The sequence below is a fragment of the Pseudophryne corroboree genome, chromosome 7 (genome assembly GCF_028390025.1).
Source record: "Pseudophryne corroboree isolate aPseCor3 chromosome 7, aPseCor3.hap2, whole genome shotgun sequence".
Lineage (NCBI taxonomy): Eukaryota > Metazoa > Chordata > Amphibia > Anura > Myobatrachidae > Pseudophryne > Pseudophryne corroboree.
In genome coordinates, this window is record NC_086450.1 from 326,118,017 (window position 1) to 326,140,461 (window position 22,445).

The following is a 22,445-nucleotide window of genomic DNA, read 5'->3' on the forward strand; positions in this document are numbered from 1 at the left end:
GTCCAATGAACAATGAGATTGTAGGGACCATTGAATTGTATTGTGTGTGGGGCATAAATAGACAAGCCGATCATATCCAGCTCACTCTCTTCAACGGTTCTCATTGCTGATAATCGGGAGCTGGATATCGAGGCGCATGCGATCGTTCCCCTTGTGCGTAAGTTTTCTCCGCAATCATATTGTCTTTATTGTTATTGTGAGCCATATCTCTCTCTCTCTCTCGCCTCCTCTTTCTCTCTCATTTTCCCTTAAACGTAATTGTATTGTATTGTATTTCCTGTGTAGTTATCTGGTTAGTTAGTCTGTGTTATATTGTAGTGTATGACTTGTATTGTATTATTCTTTTCAAGTATAACATTTATATAAGGCGTTAGACCCTAAGCCCAGTATTTGTGTATTTCTTATAGTGTTAAGTATTCTCAGAGCGTCGGTGACGCTCGAACAGCTTTTGAGTTAATAAGGTTACACTGTGTTGCATCTACACTCTATCATTTCACTAAGGTTTTCCTGTATAATACATTGTTCATGGTTTACATATAAAGGTTTAACATTGTGAGCGTCTGCGCCGCTGGTGATCTCCTCGTGGTCCCGAGCGTTCGCTATGCTATAGCGAACCATTACGTTAGTCGGCAGCCAATAGCGTGCCTGCATGTGATCTCTTGGCCGTGAGCAAACGTGACGCTTGAGCGTCTCGACTACGGCTAAGCGATTGTTACGCAACGTGCGTACCCTTACGGTATTCCATACGTCAATAGCGTACAGTGTTCTTAGACCTCTTAAAGGGTTTTAAGTAAGATAAATATTTAGCTTTATCAAAGGTTTTGCAGTTGCTTTAAGGATTTACTGCAAAACTTCCAGCCGCTCAGGTTTCAAAGCACTGAAAGCAGAGTTCAGGGCTGAGAGAGACGCCTGCAGGGCTTGCATAGTTGGCATAGGAGGATTTTAAACTACACAAGACAAGACTAGACTAGACTAGACAAGACAAGACTGGACTGGATTTTTAAACTAGACAAGACAAGACTGGATTTTTAAACACCGGACTGGATTCTGCACACCGAATTCTAGACAGGACTGGATTCTAAACACCGGACTGGATTCTGCACACTGAACTCTAGACAGGACTGGATTCTAGACAAGACACTGGACTGGGCCAAAAAAGAAAAAGTTTTATTTCTTTTTTGTTGTATGGCTAGTGATAATGTTAGGTTCCTGGTGCTCAGAACAAGGGAGGTGTTGCGTAGTGAGTCCTGAGCACCAGAATGTGACGCTGAAACGAGGTGTGGTGTGGAAATAGCCCCTAGCACCCTACCTCCGTTGTTTCACCCGTGTGGTCCGTTCACGCCTGAGTGACTATGGTTTCTTGGGCCCACGGCAGCCGCGTTTGAAGGGCGGATTAGGTCTGCCCAACTCCGATGCCCCCAGGTCTTAGATTGAGACAAGGCGTGAACCGAGACAGGATAATAACAAGGGGACCTCTAGCTAAAACAAACAGAAGGCTAGGGGCTACTAACAACCCTAAACCTAAATATTTGTGCGGCACGCCGCCAAAGGAAAACAACAACAAAGGAAATGCTGTCCACTCGCCGACACAATACCGTTGTGTACCGGCGGTGACAGCACAAGCAGAACCCTCTGCAAAACACCAGAAACAAATTATAACCAAAGAATACTGCGGCCTGAGCCGACGGACGCAGCAAAGCCGCTACTCACGGAACCGGTACAAATACTGGCAAACGGACAGGAACCCCCAATGTAGCCAACACAGACTCTCAGAACTGGAGGACAGGCAGAATCCCAAACGACAGACCGGTGGACACCAAGAAGCCAGATATTCGACCAGGCACAGACAAAACCACAGGACTCCTGGACAGGAACGCTTCACGGCAGGACACAGGATCAGACACTGGAATCGACACTGGAATCGACACAGGAACCGACACTCAAAGCAGCTAGACAGACACTGCTAGACAGGAGCTCAGGAACTGGCAGGGACTAGCTCAGAACTCATGAACTCTGGAACCCAGGAAACCTGGAAATCTGGAAATATCACCAGCGTCTGTGAATTGCACTGAGCCAGCATATAACAGAGAGTCTTAATTAATTATGTCGTGCAGCTGCCCTGCTGCACAACTGAGAGGTGCAATCAACAGACAGGTGAGGCTGAACACATGGGAACAAGCTGCAATCACACAGACTCACCACTGGCAGGAAACAAGAATCTTCTTAAACCAGAGCAACGGGAAATCCTGGCCTGCAAGACTACTTATAAACATAAAATAGGAATGAACCACTACCTGTGGTTCATAACAGTACCCTTTCTTTAAGGGTGGGCTCCGAACACCCCCATGACACCCACGGGGAACAGAAACAGAAGTATAACATAAAATACATAACCAAAAATGCAAAACAGGAATGAGCCACAGCCGTGGCTCATAACACAGTGAGGGTGACTCCTTTCATTGCGCCCTTGGCGTCATTCCCGGCGTCGACCTTGATCTTGTCCTCGGTCAAGCTCTTCCAACCTCTGGTCCATCTGAGCCAGCTTTAGTGTTAGTTCTGTAAGCTTGCTTCCAAGAAGGCTTACATGATCCAACCCAGTTGGTGTTTGGGCCTGTTGGAGGACAGCTCCTCTCTGTGTCAGGGTTTCAAGCCTGATGCACGGTTTAGTGTCATTGGACCCTTCATCCTCAAGTTTTTCAGATAACGTGTCATCCTTGGCATCATCACTTTGATTCAATCCGAGTATTTGCAAAACATTTTCTTTAAACTTGGGGGAGGAGCTATTTGGCTGTTGCCGTTTCAACATTCACAGTTGTGAACAAATCGCTTCCCCCTATGCTCCTCTATAAACAGGTTGATTAGCGTCTCATTGGCCTGCCCAACCTCCCAGGCGTTGAGAGCTTGAACTGTTTTCATGGCCTCCTGCAGCCCAAGAGCAAACTCCTGCAACGATTCATTGGGTTTCTGTTTCTTGAAGAAGCACTCTACTGTCTCCTTTTCACTGTCATCCCAGGCCTTCACCCTGCGCCATGCAGGGCCCTTCAATTGTCCCAATAAAATCTTAACTTGCTGTTTCTCACTCAGTGGGTATAAACAAAGCATTGAGTGCATTTTATCCTTAAACTCTTTAAAGGTGGTCGTGCCAGAAAAGCACGTGTTTCCATCATATGTAGGTAACCATGGGGCCCCAAAACAATACAGTATGGTGATAGGTGATGCCGTCATGGTAGTAGTCAAGCTTTCCTGCCTGGAAGCTGCGGGCAGAAGCCTCCGGCCTGACGTTGATGCAGGAGTCTGTGGGTCAGACATCTTGAACGTATCCTGTTTGTGACGCCAATTGTGACACTCGGGGTAAGTATCACGTGGAAGGTTACAATTTACAGGTAAGTATTACGGAGTGAATTTCTCTGGCAATTCAGAATAGCAATACGTCATTGAACAGAATTACATTACAATGATGCAATAAAATTTGCACACCTAAAACAATAAACAAGTTTTATTGGTCTGGAACTCTGTGTCAACACGTATTCCTTTACCTGGTTCTGCTAGAGTGTTTTAGGCTGAAAGGGTTAGTACAAGGCCTATCAGCTTAATTCATTACTATAGCCTTAACTGTATTTGTCATGCAATGCTCACTCTGGTCGCCTTATCAATCAACATTGACTGAGCCGACTATATAATAATTAACTAAATTTACAATAAAATAACAGTATCACAGTCTATCGGGGTACCCCTTCTACCATGTTGGTGCACATGTGAAGAATCCTTTCGGGCACTTAGAAAGCCTGGTTATGTCTCTATTAAATAAGTTTTGTTTTCCTCTGAAACAGTTCCCTGTTATGAGTCTCCAGAGTATGAAGCAACACTACCTAGTATTCCTCAATCTCTTTTCCTTGTATAAATCCACAGTGATTGTAGGGATTAATGCGTTCTAGCAATAATATCTTGCAGATGTAGCAATACAACAGTTTTATAATCCTGCTCTCTCTCTGCCTGTTCACCGAGAGAGCGGGACAGGGAACAGTAAAGTAGCGGTCTCCTGACTAACATCGGTAAGTGCTGCTCCTCACAGGAGTATATGAACAGTAAGAGTTTATTAAGAGTCCAGTGACTATTATTAGTAACTTTATGTTCCTGACTCTCTCTCTGTTAGAGCTGGCTACTGAGGAAATAATCTGGGGATTTGCAGACAATGGCCCTCATTCCGAGTTGTTCGCTCGCAAGGTGATTTTAGCAGTATTGCACACGCTAAGCCGCCGCCTACTGGGAGTGAATCTTAGCTTATCAAAATTGCGAACGAAAGATTCGCAGTATTGCGATTACACATCTCGTAGCAGTTTCAGAGTAGCTTCAGACTTACTCGGCATCTGCGATCAGTTCAGTGCTTATCGTTCCTGGTTTGATGTCACAAACACACCCAGCGTTCGCCCAGACACTCCTCCGTTTCTCCAGCCACTCCCGCGTCTTTTCTGGAAACGGTAGCGTTTTTCCCCACACGCCCATAAAACGGCCTGTTTCCGCCCAGTAACACCCATTTCCTGTCAATCACCCTACGATCGCCTGAGCGAAGAAAAAGCGGTGAGTAAAAATCCAAACTTCATAGCAAATTTACTTGGCGCAGTCGCAGTGCGGACATTGCGCATGCGCACTAAGCGGAAAAACGCTGCGATGCGAAGAAATTTTCCGAGCGAACGACTCGGAATGACCTCCAATATATCTATTATAGGCTGTAATCTGTTAGTCTGACTGCCATCACTGCCTCTGTGCTGTTATTGTGGATTGGAGACAGTGGGGTAAATTTACTAAAATTCGTATTAGTACCGATTTGGAGGGAGATTCATCACGAATGACATCGAATGTGTGAATTTGCAACTTTTTGAAAATTTGACGCCTCATTTACTAAGATGTCGTATTTGTATTTTTCGTGTTTTCCGATGTCGATGTCATTTGTGGTTTTGTAAGGTAGAATGCGGCCGATTTAGTGGTTTTGCGGCCGTGTTATGAGGTTTGTTTACGACAGCGTCACATTTTGGTTTCGGCAGTGTTTATCCGTTCCCGGACGCGTTTTTTTTCTAAGTTTCGTTTTTGTCACTCGTCCGTGATTGGTTTGATTCGTGATGGAGAAGTGTCTGTGCACATTACTATAAAAACACCCCAAACCGTCCGAACCTCGTGGGTTTAGCTAGTGGAGAGGTGAGAGGAAGGTGTGTTAGGAGTTGGTGAGTTTTTTGGAGTTTGTGGAGGATTTGAGGAGGTTATTTTCGATTGTTGAGTGCTGTACTGTGTGTGTAAGTAGTCTTGTCATACCTGTTGTGTAGTTATTTAAAAGTCTGTCTAGTTTTTTTGTCATTGTTTTTTTTTTAACGTCTATTGTCATTGTTTGTGAGTGTGTGTGTGTTTGGTGTGTGGTGTGTAGTGGTAGTGGAGGAGTGTGTGTACTGTTTTATTTTTCTCAGTATTATTTGTTGTTTGTCCTGATTATGTCCCAGTCAGAAGTGAGTGTGGTGGAGGAGGTGAGTGAGGTGGAGGAGGTGAGTGAGGTGGAGGAGGTGAGTGAGAGGGAGGAGGTGAGTGAGGTGGAGGAGGTGAGTGAGAGGGAGGAGGTGAGTGAGGTGGAGGAGGTTAGTGAGGAGGAGGGGGAGGTTGCTGCTGCGGCCTCCAGTAATAGTGATGGTGTTGTGGCTCCGCAGCCACGCACCACTACAAAGACGGGCCGCAATGTTAAATTCAGTTACGCTGAGAATATGGCTTTGGTGCGGGAGCTGATGAGGCATCATCGGCAGTTGTTTGGCCATGATGCTGCAAAGGTGTCGTCACGCAGGAAGACTGTTCTGTGGGGGAAGGTCGTTGCGGCTGTTAATAGTGAGGGTGTGGTGAGGCGGACCGAGGACACGCGTCGTAAGCGTTTCTACGACATAAAGCACCGTGTCAAGGCGAAGATGGCCAAGGAGGCTAAATCAGCCCGCCAAACCGGGGGTGGACACCCCTTCCGAGCGCCTTATCGGGATTGGGAGGAGCCTGTGCGTACTCTCATTCCGCCAGAAGTGGTTGGTGTGACTCATGTCCGGGATTCGGATCGGCCAAGGCAGGATGGTGAGTTATTTGTCTTGTTGTTTAAAATTTAAACATCTGTGCTTTGTCCTTAGTTGTCTGAAATGTCTTCTAGCTAATTGTGATTGTAAATTGGTTCATTCTTCTGTAGCGCCCAGCGCTTATGACAGGCAGCAAATGTGAAATTGGACACCGGCCATTTTGTGTTTAGAGACTACATCTCCCAGACAGCCTTGGGTTTCAGAGGATATACAGAGAGACACGCAGAGGCTGTCGGGGGGTGGAGAAACAGGGCATGGGGAGGGGGGAGTGGAGAATGGAAGGCTTTTGTCCAGAGGAGTGGAGGAGGAGATGGCCAAGGAGGGAGAAGGAACCATGTCTGGGATATAGCTAAGATGCAGCTGACAATGACTGGAGAATACTGGGGAAGAAGTCCACGTGACTGTACAGAAAGAGCCCTACGGAGAGGGAGAACCCCAGTCTGATGAAGTTAAGTGGCCTACAGAGGATAATGCATTTCAAACCTTCCTTTTTGACCCCTGGAGAGGACAGTTTGCAGAGGGACACACTTTGGAGGAATGTGAGATAAGTAACGGTTTACAGTGTTATGTTTCTTGGTAAAGACTGATAAATAGTAGCTAACAAAGTGTGTGATTTCACCAAGAATCAGTTTGTGGAACTACAAGTACCAGCATTGCTGAAAGTGCCAATTGGAACCTGTTAAAGTACCTTTTCAGTCAAGCTATAGCATGCAGAAGATAAGGAACTCTGAAATAACAGTGCACTATAGTGGGGGATGTATTGTCTAATGCTGTATGTGGTATGTGTGAAATTCCTTGTGATACTGCTGTTTTAAGTTGTCATTACCCAGTCAGTGATTGCAAAGGCCAGGGTGTTATCTGCATACAAAAGGGAAGTTCAGGAAGGGACAGACAGACAGGAGAAAGCAGATTCATGTGCTATGTTCATTTTTCTTATTACTGCATTATACACCCTTTAGATATGTGTGTGCATTACTGACCAACATGTTCCTATGCCTTTAGTATATGTCCACTTTTATTGATCTACTATAGTCCCTTGTATATAAATGCATAAAAGCAATTGCTATTCCAGACCCTTTAATAAATGTGCCAGGGTGGCTTTTGCAACATATCCGTGTGATATATTCCTGTAGTGGGGGCGGTCTAAGCACGTGGTGGGCAGAGGGTTTCCTGAGTCTCCCTCTGGTGTTTTCAAAATTGAACACTTCCCAGAAGAGCACGTCACGTCAAGATTCGGGTGGAGGCACTAATACCAAGAGAAGTACAAGGTGAGAAGCATTGCAAAGCGGGAAGAGTTTAAATACACACCATTACCCAGAAAGCCCAGGTAAAGGGGTGTTACAGTGGAGTGCACTGCTGAGATTCGTACAGCTAACTCAGAATTTGCTTACCAGGCGGGCGCCATGGCTAGTTTGAAGCCAGAAGAAGTATATGGTTGGTGTGAACAACTATCCAAAGATTCAGAATGCTGTTTTGTTTTGTGCGGTGAACTGCAGGAAGTTCCAGATGAGGAGGTTACCAAGATGATTGCAGATCGGACAGGGATGCAGAGGCCAAATGTACTGGGCAGGAGGGATGATGCTGTGCTGCTAGAGAGCGATGCTGTGTTGGAGAGAGGATTGATCCCTGCTGTTTTTTCATATGAGGGAAGCAAACGTTGGAGTGTAGTGTTGCCTCTTAAGCCAAGTGAGGGGATGAGAATTGCCCAAGAATCAAGTCCTACTGAAGAGAGGACAAGGAGCCCCATTGTACAGTACCCTGACATTCGAAGACAAGATGATTCACCTCTGGGCCTAGATGAAGCCTCTGACATGCAGAGTCAATTATTTTTGGTCGCTATGAATAAACTCGTGGAGCAACTGGGAAGAAACCAGTATGATGGTGGATATAGGAGATTGAGACCTTTCTCAGGTGTCCAACCTGTTCCAACTGGAGAAGATGCCTATGAGGTGTGGAAAGACACTGCAATCCAGTACATGGAAGAGTGGCACTGTCCTGAGACTGCAAAGAGACAACGGATAGTGGAGAGTTTACGTGGTCCAGCAATGGAGATTGTGCAGGCCACTCGTCGGAGTGACCCTAATGCTACTGCACGGAACTATCTAGCGGCTCTGGAAAGAGAGTTTGGAACATCAGAAGATGCCACTGACCTCCTTTACAAGTTAAGAAACACCTGGGGAGAGATTGTCCAAATATCTATACCGCCTGGACAAGCTAATTTACCGCATTGTGGAAAAAGGTGGAATGACCCTCAGTGAAGTAGATTGGAGTCGCATGCAACAGTTACTAAGAGGAGCACTGTCTTTAGACCCAGTTGCATTGAAGCTCCGGGGATACTCTACTAGAAACCCAGCTCCTTCTTTCAACCAGCTAATCAATGAAGTCAAACAAGAGGAAGCTATAATCGAAGCTAGAGATGGTGTGGCCAAAAAGATAAAGACTGTTAGCCTGAAGCAGGAAACCAGTGCAAAAGAGGTGGAGTTACTGAAGATCCTTCAAGTGCAGAAGGAACAGATAGACCGTCTGCTAGCCCTTCAGACAGCTAGGGAGGCCCCATGGCCTTCGCATTCATCATCTCCAATACAACTAGAGAGTCGAGGTGACCCCAGAAGATGTTTTGAGTGCGGTCGGCCTGGACATATAGCTAGACAGTGTCCAGCCAGATGGAATCAGAGGTCATCATATAAGCAATCCCCACAACCTGAACAGCCTTCGGGAAACGAGAAAGGGGGACCAGAAGACCCCACCCTGGCCCCCTAAAGAAAGTTAGTACCAATGCTGTGGGGAACTCACCTGCTACCTGGAATATATTGCCACCTGGCCTAGTTGGTCCAGCGCCTCACGTGACTGCCTTATTGAATGGACAGAGGTGTACGGCTCTACTGGATAGTGGTTCCCAGGTGTCCATTGTGTTCGAGAAGTGGTTTCGTGAGAATCTGTCTGATGTCAAGGTACATCCATTGTCTGGGCTGACCATCTGGGGCCTCAGTGAACAGAGCTATCTATATCTCGGATACATCACAGTGGACCTCAAGTTCCCAAGAGAAGTTGCTGGGATTGAAAAAAAGTGCAAGTAGTCGCCCTTGTGGGTCCCGATCCAGAAGAAGAGGATAGAGATGTGCAAGCTATCATAGGAACCAATGCTCATTTGTTCAATACACTAGCCCAATGGTGCAGAGAGGAGGGTGGAAAGGAATATTACCAGACGCTCACCATTCATCCTGTATGCCTGGCGGCCTATCGAAAAAAGGAGGCAGAAGAAGCTCAGAAAAAGAGTGTGTTGGTTGCAGACAGTTTCCAACCATGCTATGAATGTACAGATGCCATGAAAGCCGATCTAGACAGACTGATCAAAGAAATGTTAGAGGAGAGATGTTTTCTCCCTAGGAGATTGGGACCTAGGGCTGGCTAGAGGGGTCCAACATAAGATTTGTTTTACTGATGAAAAACCCTTTCGAGAAAGGTCACGAAGATTGGCCCCTGCGGATTTGTATGATGTAAGAAGTCATCTGAAAGGTCTACTGGAGAATGATGTAATTGAAAAATCAGAGAGTCCCTATGCCTCTCCAATAGTGGTGGCTCGTAAGAAGAATGGTGATATCCGGATGTGTGTGGACTACCGAACTCTTAACAAGCGAACAGTGCCAGACAAGTACACAGTGCCTAAAGTTGATGAGGCACTTGACTGTCTGCAAAGAAGCAAATGGTTCTCTGTGCTAGACCTCAGGAGTGGGTACTACCAGATTCTAATGAGTCCGGGAGATGCTGAGAAGACCGCCTTCATATGCCCTGAAGGGTTCTTTCAGTTCAAGAGAATGCCACAGGGGGTAAAAGGTGCCCCAGCCACCTTTCAGAGGTGCATGGATGAGACCGTGGGGGACATGAATTTCCGTGAGGTAATCGTGTATTTGGATGACTTGATTGTTTTTGGGAGGACTCTACAAGAACATAACGAGAGATTGCTCAAAGTACTTGACCGATTGAAGAGTAAAGGGCTAAAGCTATCTTTAGAAAAGTGTCGACTATGCCAGAAGCAAGTCAAGTATGTTGGGCACATTGTCAGCAGAGAAGGGATCTCCACTGACCCAGCCAAAGTAGAAGCTGTGGAAGAGTGGCCACGGCCCACAAAACTAAAGGAACTGAGGTCTTTTCTGGGGTTCTGTGGGTACTACAGAAGATTTGTTCCAGGATATTCGAAACTAGCCAAGCCTTTGACAGAATTAACCAAAGGGTACCCACCAGTGAAGGGGTGGATGACCCAGCAAGGAAATAAACACTTTCTCCGTGTTAATGACCTATTTGGGGAGAGATGGACAGAAGAGTGTGAAACTGCATTCAAGAGATTGAAGGATGGTCTTACCCAGTCTCCAGTGCTCGCCTATGCAAACCCTGACCTTCCATACATTCTTCATGTAGATGCATCATTTGATGGACTCGGAGGAGTACTTTACCAAGAACAAGAAGGCCAGATGAGGCCTGTGCACTATGTTAGCCGAGGCCTATCACCCAGCGAAAAGAATTACCCTGTGCACAAGCTGGAATTCTTGGCATTAAAATGGGCCATTGTCGACCGTCTGCATGATTATTTATATGGTGCTACATTTGAAGTCCATACTGACAACAATCCGTTGACATACATCCAGACTACAGCAAAGTTGGATGCCACAGGACATCGATGGCTGGCAGCTTTGGCTGTGTATGACTTCACGCTGAAGTACCGACCTAGCAAAGGAAACATTGATGCTGATGCTTTGTCCAGGTTGTCTGGAAGACATGCGGAATCACCTGAAGAAGAGTGGGTTGAAGTGCCTGCTCCAGAAGTAAGAGGTATGTGCCATGAAGGAAGAGTGGTGGTGCCACCTGTGAGAGAATGTATCACTGCATTGGGAGTTTCAGAAGCGGCACTGCCCAAACATTATTGCTGGCTGAGTCAGTTTGAACTGGGTGATCTGCAGAGGATCAGTAGGAAACAGCTGAAAAGTGATCAACTAGAAGATCTGTCCCTAGGAGCGGTCTATTGGATGATAAAGAACAATGAGAGGTTGGGGCCAAAGGCCCTTAAAACAGAAGAAGCCATCTTACTGCACAGGCAAAGAGAATTTCTGATGGTCAGAGGAGGCCTCCTTTATAGGGAATCTACCCACCGAGATGGTAGAGTAAGAAGACAGTTGGTTCTGCCAAATAAACATCGCGATTCTATACTGAATACCCTACATAACCAACATGGGCACTTAGGTGTTGAGAAAACAAGCGGATTGATTGCCGATCGGTTCTATTGGCCAAGGATGGAGACTGATATTGAAAAATATTGCAGAAATTGTGGGACTTGCATTCTGCGTAAAACACTGCCCGAAAGAGCTGCACCATTGAAAAACATTTAGAGTGATGGGCCACTAGAGCTGGTGTGTATTGATTTCCTTTCTGTAGAGCCAGATGAAAGCAACACAGCACATATTCTCGTCGTGACAGATCATTTCACTCGGTACGCCCAGGCCTACCCAGCCAAAGATCAAAAAGCCACAACTGTTGCCAAGATTCTATGGGAGAAATTATTTGTGCATTATGGACTTCCAGCCCGGATCCATTCTGATCAAGGAAGAGATTTTGAGAGTCGGCTGATAAAAGAGATCTGCGAATTGTGCGGGATACAGAAGTCGAGGACGACACCATTCCATCCACAAGGGGACCCGCAGCCAGAGAGATTCAATTGAACGCTTCTCAACATGATGGGCACTTTGGGCACTGCCAGGAAGGCACACTGGAGTAGGCACATCAGTCAGTTAGTACATGCATATAACTGCACAAAAAATGAGTCAACTGGATACTCACCATACCTCCTTATGTTTGGAAGAGAAGCCCGACTGCCTGTAGACATTTGTTTCGGAATAATGGAGGTTTCCCACTCGGGGGAGACACATTTACAGTATGTGCAGAGACTGCGAGAAGAACTGAGACATGCTCACAAGTTGGCTCAAGAAGCTTCTTCTACGTCTGGTTTGAGAAACAAGACTCGATATGACAGTCGTGTGAAAGAGAATGTACTGGGGATAGGAGACAGAGTACTGCTCCGCTACCTGGGAATACCAGGAAAGCATAAATTGGCAAATCGATGGAGAGAAGAACCCTATGAAGTGGTGGCCAAAATGTCTGGGGCACCTGTTTACCGTGTAAGGCCTGAAGGACAAACAGGGCCCATAAAGACTTATCACCGTCAACACCTATTACCGATTGGGAGAGATGTGAGGTTCAAGACCGAGCATGCTGTTGAGACCACCGAGAGGGTGCCCTGGAGGAAGCCAGGAAGACTGAGGTCTACCAGGAGAGAGGAAACTAGAGATTATAAAGAGACAGATTGCAGTGAGGATGAATGGGGGTATGATTCTCCCACTACGGAAAATGAGACTGTCATTCAAAGTCATGAGGTCACTAGACCCCACAGGTCTACTGAGAGAGCTACAGGAGAGCCAAGAGGAGAACAGGTGTGCAGGTTGGAGGAGGTCGTACCTGAAGTAACGGTGGAAGTTAAAGAACCTGAGGGACAGGCTCAGGACCAACCAGAAGAGAGAGATGTTGGGGGAGAGGCTGAACAACCAGAAAGGGTGTCAGAGGGATATGAGGGAGCCCTTCCAGCTATTAGCCGACCCAGACGCACCACTAGGGCCCCTATGATATTTACTTATGATGAGTTAGGAAGGGCCACTGAAGTGCCCAGGGTGGTTCACCCTCACTGGGTCTACCCTTGGCCTTATTTGGGGCCCACCCCTGTCATCGTAGGAGCTTGTCAGGGTATGTGTGGATGTGTAAACAGACAGAATGGTTTAACACATATTCCTTTTCAGGGTGTGGAACAGGCTCATCACTTTGTCAGCGGATCGCCAGTCCCACAGGGGGAGTATGTAGCGCCCAGCGCTTATGACAGGCAGCAAATGTAAAATTGGACACCGGCCATTTTGTGTTTAGAGACTACATCTCCCAGACAGCCTTGGGTTTCAGAGGATATACAGAGATACACGCAGAGGCTGTCAGGGGGTGGAGAAACAGGGCATGGGGAGGGGGGAGTGGAGAATGGAAGGCTTTTGTCCAGAGGAGTGGAGGAGGAGATGGACAAGGAGGGAGAAGGAACCATGTCTGGGATATAGCTAAGATGCAGCTGACAATGACTGGAGAATACTGGGGAAGAAGTCCACGTGACTGTACAGAAAGAGCCCTACGGAGAGGGGGAACCCCAGTCTGATGAAGTTAAGTGGACTACAGAGGATAATGCAATTCAAAACTTCCTTTTTGACCCCTGGAGAGGACAGTTTGCAGAGGGACACACTTTGGAGGAATGTGAGATAAGTAACGGTTTACAGTGTTATGTTTCTTGGAAAAGACTGATAAATAGTAGCTAACAAAGTGTGTGATTTCACCAAGAATCAGTTTGTGGAACTACAAGTACCAGCATTGCTGAAAGTGTCCATTGGAACCTGTTAAAGTACATTTTCAGTCAAGCTATAGCATGCAGAAGATAAGGGACTCTGAAATAACAGTGCACTATAGTGGGGGATGTATTGTCTAATGCTGTTGTGGTATGTGTGAAATTCCTTGTGACACTGCTGTTTTAAGTTGTCATTAGCCAGTCAGTGATTGCAAAGGCCAGGGTGTTATCTGCATACAAAAGGGAAGTTCAGGAAGGGACAGACAGACAGGAGAAAGCAGATTCATGTGTTATGTTCATTTTTCTTATTACTGCATTATACACCCTTTAGATATGTGTGTGCATTACTGACCAACATGTTCCTATGCCTTTAGTATATGTCCTCTTTTATTGATCTACTATATTCCCTTGTATATAAATGCATAAAAGCAATTGCTATTCCAGACCCTTTAATAAATGTGCCAGGGTGGCTTTTGCAACATATCCGTGTGATATATTCCTGTAGTGGGGGCGGTCTAAGCACGTGGTGGGCAGAGGGTTTCCCGAGTCCCCCTCTGGTGTTTCCAAAATTGAACACTTCCCAGAAGAGCACGTCACGTTAAGATTCGGGTGGAGGCACTAATACCAAGAGAAGTTCAAGGTGAGAAGCATTGCAAAGCGGGAAGAGTTTAAATACACACCATTACCCAGAAAGCCCAGGTAAAGGGGTGTTACACTTCTAATGTGTTGGTGATGTAGTGCAGGCCTGGCCAACCTGTGGCTCTCCAGCTGTTGTAAAACTACAAGTCCCATCATGCTTTGCCACAGTTTTGCTATTAGGGAATGCTAAAACTGTGCTAGGGCATGTTGGGATGTGTAGTTTCACTACATCTGGAGAGCCACAGGTTGGCCAGGCCTGAGTAGTGTTATTCTCAATTATGTATGTTTTTATCCTTTGTATAGTATTTTTTTCTGGTTGCCTTGGCCTTTTTCTGGTGTTTTATGTCAAAAGTAAATGTTTGTAGGTGTATTTTAAAGAAGTGTGATGAATATGTTTTATGCAAAGTATTTTTTTTTTACAATTTCATAGGATTTAAGTTTAATGTGTGTTGTTCTGGGTTGTCCTTTGTGTGCTTGATGTGATTTTTCATGCATATTTGGTTTTGATGTTTTACAATTTTTTGCAGATATTTGTGGCTAGTGTTTTCTTGTTAGCATCAAAAATTGGTACCTTAGCGTGCAATATTGTGGTTGTGTCAAGCTACGATGTTTGGGTTTTAAGTAGTATAATACTGTGCATTATGCGCCTTTGTGTATGGATTATTTGGTGAAATTGTTTCTTATTTAAAGTATACACACCCAATGAAGTCAGGCAGAAAAGCATAAGCATCGTTTAGTTTACTTCTCTTCTCATCAGGTTCCACATATGTTTACATCACAATAAGGAATTTGCATAAACATATCAACAAAATAGTATGTTCATAAGGACATTCTTCATATTTCTACAGTACGAAAGAGAAGCAGCGCAGCCAGGCCTCATCCAACACTGCCAAGAGATCCAGATGGTGGCAATGCAGGTAAGATTTTACTGTAAACACATATTCTGCAAACACATAGAAATACAAAATGTTAATGTTTATCTTATCACATAGGTTCTTCTTCTGCAAACGCCCCTCCACTAAGGCGCCCATCACAGGGCTCGGTTACTGTGGCTAGGTGGCCAACCAAGAGACGCCGGCTTGAGGCTAAATCTCCAGCACCAGCATCACCACCCCAACAGCGCATCTTCGCAGTGTCGGCCCTGCCACCACTAGCTCTTTTGGCCAGCCCACAAAGTGAGGATCCACAATCCCCTCAGTTGTCTGGTGAGTAAACATAACAATTACCTGTAAATAAGTAAAAAAACAGTGGGGTAGATTTATTAACCTGGAGAAGGCATAAGGAAGTGAAAAGGCAGTGATATGTGCAAGGTAATAAAGGCAGCAGCACAAAATAAACACAACTGTTAATTTACATATTGGAGCTGTTTGCCTTGTGCCTTTATCACCTTGCACATATCACTGGTTTTTCACTTCCATATGCCTTCTCCAGGTTTATACATCTGCACCACTGTTTGTGCACAGCAAAAAAAATGACACAAATGACCAGTCATCCTTGTAATAATCACCAACAACCATAGGTGTGCGCAGGGGGGGTGCCTCGTGCGCACAGGCACCCCCTAATGTCTGGCACTCAGATCACACATGCCTGATGCAGCGATCGCCAAGCAGGCTGATTACTGTCCCCTCTGTGCTGCACCCTGTCAGGACTGCAGTACTGACCGGATGTCTGGGTTAATCAAGGGTGCCACTGCCACCAGCTTTCAAACTCCCGGCTCCACCTCCATGTACAAAAACAGTGTGATGTGACGTGATTACATCATGCTGCTCGCACCCGCACCCGCCACATGCCCACCTCTATCCTTCTATGCTATGCCAACGCTAGCCACTGATGAGGAGCAGCATGCAGCCAGCGTTCCTCTTAGGAAGACAAATTCAATACTGGCAGGTGGTCGGCATCAACATTGACACGTCACTCGTTTTTCCAGCAGCAGCAGTAGTACTAGTCTGCGACTGTCAGTGTCAGTGAGTGACTGACTTGTAAGTAAGCTGCTGCAGTTTGCAGGGGAAAGTGAGAGGGAGCCAGACCAGGCTGAGGAGGAGCAGTGTAATTGCAGAGAGTGCCATCAGGGGTGTTTGTTTGGTGCACACCACAACATCTGACAATGGGGTAAATTTACTAAGATTCGTGTTTTCCCGTTTGAGGTCAAAGTTCAATCACGAATGACATCGAAAGTGTAAATATGCAACTTTTTGAATTGATTACGACTAATTTACTAAGCTGCCGTATTTTGCATTTTCGGGTTTTCCGATGTCGATGTCATTCGTTTTTTTTGGCAGTGTTTTACGTGAGTGACTTGTAACACACTGCCGACTTTAATACAATGAATCTCGGCCGGATCTGAGAGATCCGTGCTGGGCTTCATTGTGCACTTTGTTAAAAAAATAAATAAAGTTTAAATGTAAAAAAAAAATTGCGTGGGGTCCCCCCTCCTAAGGCAAACCAGCCTCGGGCTCTTTGAGCCGATCCTGGTTGCAGAAATATGGGAAACAAATGGACAGGGGTTCCCCCATATTTAAGCAACCAGCATCGGGCTCTGCGCCTGGTCCTGGTTCCAAAAATACGGGGGACAAAAAGAGTAGGGGTCCCCCGTATTTTTGAAACCAGCACCGGGCTCCACTAGCTGGACAGATAATGCCACAGCCGGGGGTCACTTTTATACAGTGCCTTGCGGCCGTGGCATCAAATATCCAACTAGTCACCCCTGGCCGGGGTACCCTGGGGGAGTGGGGACCCCTTCAATCAAGGGGTTCCCCCCCCCAGCCACCCAAGGGCCAGGGGTGAAGCCCGAGGCTGTCCCCCCCATCCAATGGGCTGCGGATGGGGGGCTGATAGCCTTTGTGATAAGTGTTTGATATTGTTTTTAGTAGCAGTACTACAAGGCCCAGCAAGCCTCCCCCGCAAGCTGGTACTTGGAGAACCACAAGTACCAGCATGCGGCGGAAAAATGGGCCCGCTGATACCTGTAGTACTACTACTAAAAAAATACCCCAATAAAGACATTACACACACACCTTGAAAGTATAACTTTAATACATCCATCCACACCTCCATATACACATACTTACCTTATGTTCCCACGCAGGTCGGTCCTCTTCTCCAGTAGAATCCATGGTGTACCTGTAGAAAAAATTATACTCACATAATCCATGGTTGAAGGCTCCTCGGTAAATCCTTTTGTAATCCACGTACTTGAAAAAATAAAAAAACGGATACCCGACCACGAACTGAAAGGGGACCCATGTTTTCACATGGGCCCCCTTTCCCCGAATGCCAAAAACCCACTCTGACTGATGTCTAAGTGGGTTTCTTCAGCCAATCAGGGAGCGCCACGTTGTGGCACCCTCCTGATCGGCTGTGTGCTCCTGTACTGTATGACAGGCGGCACACGGCAGTGTTACAATGTAGCGCCTATGCGCTCCATTGTAACCAATGGTGGGAACTTTCGGTCAACCGCTGACCTACATTGTAACACAACGTGGCACTCCCTGATTGGCTGAAGAAACCCACTTAGACATCAGTCAGAGTGGGTTTCTGGCATTCGGGGAAAGGGGGCCCATGTGAAAACATGGGTCCCCTTTCAGTTCGTGGTCGGGTATCCGTTTTTTTATTTTTTCAAGTACGTGGATTACAAAAGGATTTACCGAGGAGCCTTCAACCATGGATTATGTGAGTATAATTTTTTCTACAGGTACACCATGGATTCTACTGGAGAAGAGGACCGACCTGCGTGGGAACATAAGGTAAGTATGTGTATATGGAGGTGTGGATGGATGTATTAAAGTTATACTTTCAAGGTGTGTGTGTAATGTCTTTATTGGGGTATTTTTTTAGTAGTAGTACTACAGGTACCAGCGGGCCCATTTTTCCGCCGCATGCTGGTACTTGTGGTTCTCCAAGTACCAGCTTGCGGGGGAGGCTTGCTGGGCCTTGTAGTACTGCTACTAAAAACAATATCAAACACTTATCACAAAGGCTATCAGCCCCCCATCTGCAGCCCATTGGATGGGGGGGACAGCCTCGGGCTTCACCCCTGGCCCTTGGGTGGCTGGGGGGGGACCCCTTGATTGAAGGGGTCCCCACTCCCCCAGGGTACCCCGGCCAGGGGTGACTAGTTGGATATTTGATGCCACGGCCGCAAGGCACTGTATAAAAGTGACCCCCGGCTGTGGCATTATCTGTCCAGCTAGTGGAGCCCGGTGCTGGTTTAAAAAATACGGGGGGACCCCTACTCTTTTTGTCCCCCGTATTTTTGGAACCAGGACCAGGCGCAGAGCCCGATGCTGGTTGCTTAAATATGGGGGAACCCCTGTCCATTTTTTCCCCATATTTCTGCAACCAGGATCGGCTCAAAGAGCCCGAGGCTGGTTTGCCTTAGGAGGGGGCACCCCATGCAATTTTTTTTCAGAAAATTTATAACATTTCCCCCCCCTTCCCACTGAAAAACATGCACGGATCTCATGGATCCGTGCATGCCTATACAAACACGGGATAAAAAAGCAGGTCTGGTTTTTTTTAGCACTTTTTCACGATTTGTATTTTATCACGGCAGTGTTTGGCTATTGTCGGCAGTGTTTGTGTTTTGCACTTTTTAGTAAATTCCCGATTTCTAGCAAATTGCAGGCGTATTTGACCGATGGTGTATTGATTCGTGATTTTTTCCTAGGACTTCCAAAATATTACGAATGCCCTCATCACTGCCGTGATTTTTGCTTAGTAAATTACCGAGATGACACTTTGATGAAAAAACAGCATCTCGGTCAAAATCGGGACCTTAGTAAATATACCCCAATGTATCTGCTTTATTAGGATTGGTACAAGGGTGGATATTTTATATTGCGTTGACCGTCAATAGATGGTGCTAGACACACCCAAAAGGTGGTGCTAGACACACCCCTCTGATGGTGCACCCCCTAATAAAATGTGCTGCGCACGCCTATGCCAACAACAAGCACATGGTGGTAAGGTTTTTTTAGATGGTTAATTGACAGATGTGATGTTGGCCATATCAACAAATATTTATAGTTTTAATTTTTGCTAAAAACACCTACATAAATGTTCAGTCTCATCCAATTGTTTTGCATGGCCAACATCACCAGTTCGAAACATAGGGCACCTTAATACTTTTTCACCCATTGTTAATGTGTACATTTTAGACCACTATATTTGTTAACGTTTTGGGCAGACCACTGACTGCCTTGAACAATGTATGAGTGTATTGCTCAACACATTTATTGTATTGTGTGTGTTGTTCCAAAGGAAGCTTCATACCCAATATGTAAATGTAGTAATTTGTATTTGTTAGAGTTCTTCGTGTTCGCACATTAATTATGGCTCAGAATCCAACTATTACCACAAACATTTTACAACTGAGTAGTGAATGTTAGAAGGCACATATTTTTACAAAAAGGTGAACAACATAGTTAAGTTTAGGCCTCAATCTATTTAGCAATTACAACATGAATATTAAGAAGTAATGCATGTTGACGTAAAGCTATAGTAAGACCAAAGCTAAATATTTACTAAATAGTGGCTGTCTTCAACCCCATACAGACCCAGCCATCATCACCGAGGATCTCCAGCAGGAAAGTGACCAGCAGGATACTTTCACACTACACCTGCAGGCCATCGATCCTACCCAGCCAACCACGCCGCAGGACATACCCCAACCACCCCAAACATCCCACAGCCCCCAATTGAGCACAACACCACCCCAAACACAAATGGGCCCTGAGTTTTGAAGCCGTTGGGCCACACAACAGGCGCAACACTATGCGTGCCTCAACACCCACAGCCAATACCTGTCAAGTCTGCCCCATCATCTGCCTAGACTGAGTCGCAACTCAGGCAGACTTATAGTGCAGGTGGGCAGAATTGCCAACTCAATGGAGCAGATGAGGGCAGACAACAGCCAAATGCAAGCAAACCTCCAACGCATCATGGATGAAAAACAGCGGCAGCAACAATCCCTAATCCAGCTAATACAACACAACCAAATTATCAACGACAACCTCTCAAGAATAATAGCAAGCAACACTGCCACTAATACGCAACTCACTGCAAGCTTAAACATACTTAGTCAAAGCCTAAATGTGTTGGCATCACACCTCTAGCTCGGGGACAACTACACCAAGCCAGACCCCAGTTTAATCCCCAGTTAGACGCTCAAGTCGAACCCGGACCAACGAGCCAGCCCAATCCTCGGCACCCAGCACACACAAAAAAATTATAATAATCATGCCTGCTGATAATAGTTTGTACATTAAAAAATTATGTTTATTTGTTTGAACAAAAATGCCTGTGTTCAACTTAATAAATTGTTAACACGGAATATGTGTATTGTTTAATTAGCTACACAAACCACCTGCACATTAGTGTCTTGGGCCAGATGTCTATTGGTATAAATATATTGCCTGCCCCTAGGTGGCCTCAGCTCAACGTGTGTGTAATCTATGGCACCCAGCACATTGGGCATGGCCGCAAGATCAGATAAAGCTACCCTGACTGCATGCCACTGCGACTCCTGGGTAGGGAAGCAGAGAGAGGCATCTACGTAGCCATCCAAGACATCCAAAACCTGAGTGGACATTCCTTAATTAAAGGTGAGTGTCATGACCTGTAATCAATACAATACTGTGTTATATTACATTACAGAAGCACCACTTAGACATAGACGTGTATGTATGTTTTAACTCACCTGAATTAAATATTTAGAAAAGGTGGCCTGTGAGATACTAATGACATCGCCAGTCACAGGCTGGAAGCTGCCAGTAGACATAAAGTGCAACACAGCCAGGAGTTTGTGCAGGCCTGAGACAGAGCGAGAGCATGCTGTCTCAGGGTCTAGGTTCAGTTTGGCAAGGTCATACAGACGGAAAATGTTATTTACATTTAGTCGGACCATCTGTATAACATGGTCATCAGCAAATGTGTTATCGTTTAAACGCACACTACAAAAACAAGCCATGGCCAGCCTACGCGGAACATGTACAACCTGCTTACCCTGTAGTTTTTCCTGGCCTGGGTTTATTGTAGCCTCATGGAGCAGTGTCAGGTATCCCCCAGCAAACAAGACAGCAGTACTACACACAGTAGCAGCCATTTCAGAGTGAGAGGAGAAACATGTGTTGGGGCCCCTTTTAAAGGTCCAAAAAGTCAGGTGTGAGTAATGTAGAAGTGGCAACACATGTAAACACGCTTCTCAAAAGCAGGTCTATTTTTTTTTAGGCTTTTTGTACGATTAGTATTTTTTTCACGGCCGCACATGCATTTTCACAGAAGAGATTTCAAATACGAATGGTTAGTAAATGACCGTGTTCAATACCTAAACAGCCGCGTTTGACCGATGGTGTATTCATTCGTAATTTTACTACACAGCAGTAATAAAAATACGAATGCCCTCATCACTGCCATGATTTTAGGTTAGTAAATTACCGAGATGACACTTTGAAGAAAAAATCGGGAGCTTAGTAAATTTACCCCAATGTATCACTTTACTACAGCTTAGTTATTAGCTGAGACTCCTGTCTGCAATAATTACAGTGCTGGCTAAAATAGCTTTATAAATCAATAGGAGGTCAATCACTGTCTGTCTCCTCCACTAAGCTGTGCAGGTGTGATGTGTGGTGCTTATTGTACTACCTCTCCTGTAGACAGCATTGTCCTTATATGATGCTTCCAGCCCTGCCTCACAGTCTGCCTCGGCTGTACGGGTATGAGCTGTCCCTTAAACTTGCTCCTCCTTCCGTTATCAATCTCTGGTGGGCCACACCTCTGGCACGGCTTAGGCAAAGATGGTGCCACCTTTTCTCCCGCCCGATGCCACTCAGCTCCCCAGGAGGCTCTACGCTGAACACAGCTCCGCTTCCTTCGGTCACTGCTGTATGCTGGGTGACAGAATGACTTGTCCTCAGCAGGGGAAGCACCGTGGGAACTAGCCTGATGCTGTCTGCTGTTCACAGGTACCGGGGAATGGGAGCACACACTAGCTGATCTGCACCCCTGGTAAGCTCCGGCACTTCTAGTTGCCAGCCCTCAGTCCTAACATGGCTGCCCAACTGCCAACTTAATGGCTCTCTCTGCTGACTCACTGTTCTGGAGCCGCATGCACACTGTGAACCCGGAGTGCAGGCGGGAGTCCCTGTTTACCACACGCTGAGTTTATGGCTGCTGTCCCACTGTCTCCAATGTCATAAGCAGCTGCAGCAGGGCTACCAAACACCCCACTGTCACCAATGAATGAAGGGCATAATACACAGGGCACTCTATGCAGTTGTATATATATCATTACATAAATA

At 46.0% G+C, this 22,445-nt stretch overlaps 1 long non-coding RNA gene across 1 annotated transcript; it reads right to left on the minus strand.

The window, feature by feature from the left end:
- Positions 1 to 14,868: 14,868 nt before the first annotated feature.
- LOC134945194 (uncharacterized) lies at positions 14,869 to 22,229 on the minus strand. The gene is made up of 2 exons (XR_010182066.1): positions 21,790 to 22,229; positions 14,869 to 15,091 (listed from the first exon to the last, which is right to left on the minus strand). It is a non-coding gene; the product is annotated as an uncharacterized LOC134945194 (long non-coding RNA).
- Between the last annotated feature and the right edge of the window lie 216 nt (positions 22,230 to 22,445).